Source organism: Orycteropus afer, unplaced genomic scaffold (genome assembly GCF_000298275.1).
Source record: "Orycteropus afer afer isolate SDZICR_OR568_19922 unplaced genomic scaffold, OryAfe1.0 scaffold00283, whole genome shotgun sequence".
In the NCBI taxonomy this organism is placed as follows: Eukaryota; Metazoa; Chordata; class Mammalia; order Tubulidentata; family Orycteropodidae; genus Orycteropus; species Orycteropus afer.
In genome coordinates this window covers 959,154-965,891 of record NW_006921870.1, presented here as the reverse complement: position 1 = coordinate 965,891, position 6,738 = coordinate 959,154, and positions in this window count along the sequence as shown.

The following is a 6,738-nucleotide window of genomic DNA, read 5'->3' as shown; positions in this document are numbered from 1 at the left end:
AATTGTGTTGGATGCAAATTACAGGGCAGAATTTGTTATACATTCAACAGTTCGTGTACATTTGGTTTCACTCCCTGATTACCATCCCCAATCCTAAACCACTCTCCTCCTCTCCCTTCCCTGTGACCACTCATGCCTGTGCCTTTCTTAGTTATGCAGTCCTGTCTGTCCAGATTTCCTTCCATGGAATGCTGCCCCTCTAGTGCCCTATGGCTGATTGCTCCAAGGTGTGTATCTCTGTAGAGTCGATGGGTGCATAGCCCTGGGTTGGGTGTTCTGCATGTAAGTCTTGGGAGTGACTCCTATCCCAGGCCCAAAGGACATCCCAGAGCCATAATCTTGGGGTTTCCACCAGACTCCATCTGACCAATAATTCTGGTCATCACTGTGTTTTTGAATTTTGTTCCACCTTTTTCCTCTCACTCTATCCAGGATCTCTAGTTTTGATTCCAATGCAATCAATTAACTCGACCTCATAAACATATAGAGCATTTCACCCAACAAAAGCACAATTCACATTCTTTTTCAGTGAACATGGATCTATGTCATAGATCACATGTTAGGACATAAACCAAGCCTCAATAAATTAAAAATCATTGAAATAGTACAAAGCATCTTCTCGGACCACAATGCTATAAAATTAGAAATTAATAATAGGAAGGTCAAGGAAAAAACATCAAACATGTGGAAGCTGAACAATTCACTGCTCAAAAACTACTGAGTAATAGAACAAATAAAAACTGAAATAAAAAAAAAATTTCTGCAAACAAACGAGAATGAAGATACATTATACCAAAACTTATGGGACACAGCAAAAGCAGTACTCAGAGGACAGTTCATAGCAATAAATGTATACATCAAAAAAGAGGAAAGAAACAAAACCAACATTCTAACACATCAATTCCAACAATCAGAAAAAGAACAAAAAAAGAATCCTACAGTATGTAGAAGTAAGGAAATAATAAAGATCAGAGCAGAAATAAATGAAACAGAAAAAAAAGCATAGAGAAAATCAACAAAACAAAAAGCTGGTTCTTCTACTCTTTCTAAAAGATTAACAAAATCGATAAACCATTGGCAAATCTAACAAAAGAAAAGAGAAGATGCAAAGCAAAATAATTGTAAATGAAAAGGGTGTCATCACAACAGAACAAACTGTAATAAAAAAGACACTGACAGAATATTATGAAAAAATGTACTTTAACAGATTTGAGAACCTAGAAGAGATGGACAAGTTTCTAGAATAACAAGACCTACCTAAACTATCCCACTCAGAGATAGATTACTTGAACAGACCTATAACAAAAGAAGTAATTGAGCAGGTCATAAAAAAACAAAAACAAAACAAAACAAAACAAAACAAAAAAACTTCCCACAAAGAAAAGTCCTGGCCCTAATGGCTTTACTGGAGAAATTTACCAACTATTCAGAGAAGAGTTGACACCTATGCTACTCAACCTATGCCAGATAGAAAAAGATGGATAACTTCCAAACTCATTTTATGAAGCAAGCATAACACTAATACCAAAACCAGGGAAAGGCACCATTAAAAAGGACAACTACAGATCACTATCTCTCATGAACATAGATGCAAAAATCTTTAACAAACTCCTAGCCAACGGAATCCAACAACATATCAAAAAACTAATACATCCTGACCAAGTGTGATTCATACCAGGTTGGTAAGGGTGGTTCAACATCAGGAAAACCATCATTGTAATCCACCACAAAACAAATCAAAAGAAACGAACCATATGATTATATCAATCAATGCAGAAAAAGAATTTAATCAAATCCAACACTGGTTCCTGTTCAGAACTCTCAGCAAAATAGGGATAGAAGGGAAATTCCTCAACATAATAAAAGGCATATATGAAAAGCCAATGGCCAACATCATTATTAATGGCGAAAGACTCAAGGCATTCCTCTTAAGAATGGAAGCCAGACATGCATGCCTCTACCACCACTTCTATTTAACATTGTATTGGAAGTCTTGGCCAGGGCAATAAGAAAAGAAAAAGAAATAAAAGACATACAAATTGGCAAAGAAGAAATAAAACTATCTCTACTTATGGACCATATGATCCTGTACATAGCAAACCCAAGGGACTCAGTAAAAAAAAACTACTGGAACTAATAAAGAGGTTCAGCAAAGTGGCAGGATAAAAGGTCAACATACAAATATCAGTTGGATTCCTCTACACCTAAAAAGAGACCTCTGGTAAAGAAATAAGGGAAACAATATCATTTACAATAGTAACTAAAAAGATAAAATATCTAGGAATAAACCTTACCAGAGACACAAAAGACCTATACACAAAGAAAACTATAAAACACTACTATAAGAGACAACAAGGGCACTACATAAATGGAAGAACCTGCCTGGTTCATGGATAGGTAGAATGAATATTGGTAAAATGTCAATACTACCTAAAGAAATCTACACATTTAATGCAATCCAGATCCAGATACCAACAAAATTTTTTAAAGACATGGAAAAACCAATTACTTACTTCATATGGAAAGGAAAGAGGCCTCAGATAAGCAGAGGACTTCTGAAGAAGAAGAATAAAGTGGGAGGTCTCACACTCCTGGATCTTAAAACTTACTATAGAGCCACAGTAGTCAAAACAGCATGGTAATGGTACAATGATAGACAGAGAGCAATGGATCAGAATCAAAAGTCCAGAAATAGACCCATCCCACTATGGGCACCTGATATTTGACAAAGGTCCAAAACCCAATGGGGAAGAGATAGTTTCTTTAACAAATGGTGCTGGGAAAATTGGTTATCCACCTGCAGAAAAATGAAGCAAGACCCATACCTCACCCCAAACACAAAAACAAACACAAGCTGGATCAAAGACTTAAATGTAAAACTCAAAACTAAAAAATTCATCAAGGATAAAATAGGGGCAAATCTAGGAGCCCTAATTTACAGCATAAATAGACTATCAAACATAAGCCAGAATGCACCGGATGTCGAAGGGAAGTTAGATGACTGGGACCTTTTGAAAATTAAATTCTTATGCACATGGAAAGATTTTGCAAATGGGTAAAGAGAGAACCTACAAATTAAGAGAAAATATTTGCCTATGACATATCTGACAAAGGACTTATACCCAAAATCTATAGAGAACTTCAACACCTCAACACCAAAAAGACAAATAACCCAATTCACAAATGGGCAAAAGACTTGAACAGACACTTCACCAAAGATGATATACTGGCGGCCAAGAAACACTTGAGAAATTGCTCGTGATCATTAGTCATTGTTGTTATTGTTATGTGCCGTCGAGTCAAACCCGACTCATAGCGACCCCTCCTTGGGTTTCCGAGGCAGTATCACTACGGAAGTAGGATTGCCCAACCTTCATTAGTCATTAGAGAGATGTAAATCAAAACAATGATGAGATATCATCACACCCCAGCAATAATAGCAAAGTTCAACAGGTCAGAAAATAAATGCTGGTAAGGTTACAGAGAGATTGGCACTTGTGCACTGCTGGTGGGATTGTAAAATCATACAACCATTATGGCATATGATATGGTGTTTCCTTAAAAAATTGAAAATAGAAGTACCATTTGACCCAGCAATTCCATTACTAAGAATATATCCTGAAGAGTTGAGAGACAGTGCACTAACAGGCATATGTATATCTATGTTCACTGCAGCACAATTCACTATAGCAAAGAGATGGAAACAACCTAAATGCATATCAACGGATGAGTGGATAACCAAATAGTGGTACATACACACAATGGAATACTATGCTACATTAAAGAACAATGAGGGATATGTGAATCATCTCACAACGTGCATGAGCCTGGAGGACACTATGCTGAGTGAAATAAGTCAATCACAGAAGGACAAGTACTGTATGAGCCTATTACTGTAAAAAGACAAAGAAGGGTTTTCTTGGGAAAAGGAACTCACTTTTGTAGGTTACCGGGGTGGGGAGGGAAAGAGAGGGATTAATTTTGGGCTAGTTGGGACCCACATGCTGATATGGGTAAGGGGAGGGATATATGGAAATAGTCTGTGACCACCATGATAACATTAGGAAAAGGGAGGACACTGAATTGTGCACATAGGAGATAGACAACAGACGCTGATACTAACCAGTGTGCCCACAATACTGCATTATCATTAACACCAAACACCAGCCTACAGATAAATACATAAACACCTGAGAGGATAAGATGGAGGTCAGTGAACAGGAGTATACTCTAGACCAAGGATAGATTCAGTACTGGCTAATCTTTCATAGATACCAGTGATACAAATACCTGCAGATAAAACAGAAGACAGATATAGAGTAATCCCCACAGACACCCAGACACTGTGGGAGAGAGATTGAATGGATCTACTGTCAACACCACAGTGCTGGGGGACACCAGACTCAATTGGCTCAATAAAATACATAAAAGCCTTGTTCCTCATCCTACATTGGTGAGTAGCGACTGGGGTCTTAAAACCTTTCAAGCGGCCATCTAAGATGCACCTAATGGTCTCCTAGTGTCAGAAACAAAGAGTGAAAAACAAAACAAAACAAAAAACCAAAAAAACAGAGGGTATTTGGAAGCAATCAGCCATAAGACAGGACGGCCCTCGAGACCAGAAGAACTAGATGGTGCCCGGCTACAAATGCCAACCACTCAGGAGAGGATCAAATCTGGAGATCCTGGATAGAGTGGGAGGAAAAATGTGGAACAAAATTTAAAAAAAATCAGTAATGACCAGAATTACTGGTCTAATGGAGTCTGGTGATATCCCCAATACTATGGCCCTGGGATCCATTCTGGGCCTGGAATAAAACTTACTCCCAGGGGCTGGCTCTCAGCCCAATACTTAACAAGATGTACATGCAGACCACTCAACCCAGGAAATACATCCCCCAGAGCAATAGACCATGGGGCCTCAGAGGGGCAGCATTCACAAGGAGGAAATGCAGGACAAACAGGAGTGCATAGCAATGAGGGGCACAGGGGGAGGGTTACTTTACAGGGAGGGGAGGACACTGGGTTAGGACTGGGCATGGTGAATGTGGAGTGAAACACTGTATATGTAATGTTGAATGTAAAACTCTAAAAATAAAATCAAATAAAAATCCCAAAAATAAAGAAAATAAGGTGCAGGACAAAGGAAGTCCTACAAAGAAAAGAAAAGAAACAACAACAATGACAAAAAGGAACAATATTGATGAAGGTGATAGCTACCCAATATATGGCATTCACTCTATTGGAGTGCACAGTGCCAAACATGGAATGACACCTGCTCTACAGGATCAAAAACAAAACAAAAGAGCAGTGCACGGTGGGAAAGAATAAGGGGGGAAAAAAAACAACAACAAGAAAAGTAAAATGAATTTGGGGGAGAGGAAAAGGAAGAACTAGGAAGAAAGAAAAAAGAAAAAAAATATGGCACAGTACTGGAACAAGTGTTAATAGATAAAAACGGCTGCAGTGGGAGTATAGAACTCACTTTGTGAGAGCGAGCACTGCTGTCTGCTGAGGGCAATAGCAGGCACCGCTGACTGTGGAGTTGGCAGGGGCCAGACATCTGGTTTGTGGAATCAAAAGAAAAAAAAAAAACCAACGATCCTGGTGAAGAGAAAGAAAAGAATAAAAGAAAAAAAAATAATAAGGGGTGGGGAATAGGGAAGAACTAAGTACAAAAGAAAAAATAAGACGTGGAGAAGAGGGACGAACTAAGAATAATGAAAAAGAAAAAAAAGTGGTGAAAATAGGTGACACAATCCTGATGTAAGCATTAGGCACCATACACGACTATGGCTCAAATACAGCACTCACTCTGGGGGAATATGCACTGCCAACGGGGTAGGAGTGGGAGTGGGTGCTGCTGACTGTGGAGGTGGCGGGGTGGAGTGCCTGCTCTACAGGATTGCATTTTTTTAAAAAGGGATAAGTGAGGAAAGAGGAAGGAACAGAGAAAAACAAGGAAAGTGGGGACAGAAGAGGGAAGAACTAAAATGAAATATAAAGAAAACAGAAAAGAGAAAAAAAGAATAATAAATGGCACAGCACTGGCACTTGGGGAGGAGCATTTGACCAGGTGGGTGAGGTGGAGTGGGCCATGCTCTGGTCATTGGGAGGTTGTGCAGGGTTGTGCACATCTCTGTAGTTGCTCATCACTGATATGGGTGATCAAAGCCTTGGGGGAGTGGATACCTGGTTCTTGCCCTGATTGGAACACTGCTTGCAGTAATTCAAAATGGCCACACTGTGCTGGTGGGTGGTTTGCCATTCCATAAGCCTCCTTATTCATTGTTTTCATTTAGACTCTTCCTCTAATCAGTATTTGATCTACTTCTTTATTCTTTCCTTTGAAGCTCTGGGTTCTATGGTTGCCATTGATTTGGTTCTCCCTAGTGTTGCTTTGGTGGTGTAGTGCCTAAGGCATTTGACTGCTAACCAGAAGGCTGGTGGTTCAAATCCACCAGCCACTCCTCAGAGGGAAGGTTGGGCAATCTACTTCTGTAGTGATACTGCCTCAGAAACTCAAGGAGAGGTTGCTATAAGTCGAATCCAACTCGACAGCAATGCATTTGGTTTCTGGTTCAGTAGTGTTGCTGTGACAGAAAATACAGAAAATATAGTTATAGTGGGTAACTATAACAAACAGGGATTTATTCTCTTACAGTTTAGGAGACTAGAAGTCTGAGTTCAAAGTTCCAAGCTCTAGAGGCTGAGTGAAATCCCCTTGATTTATATATA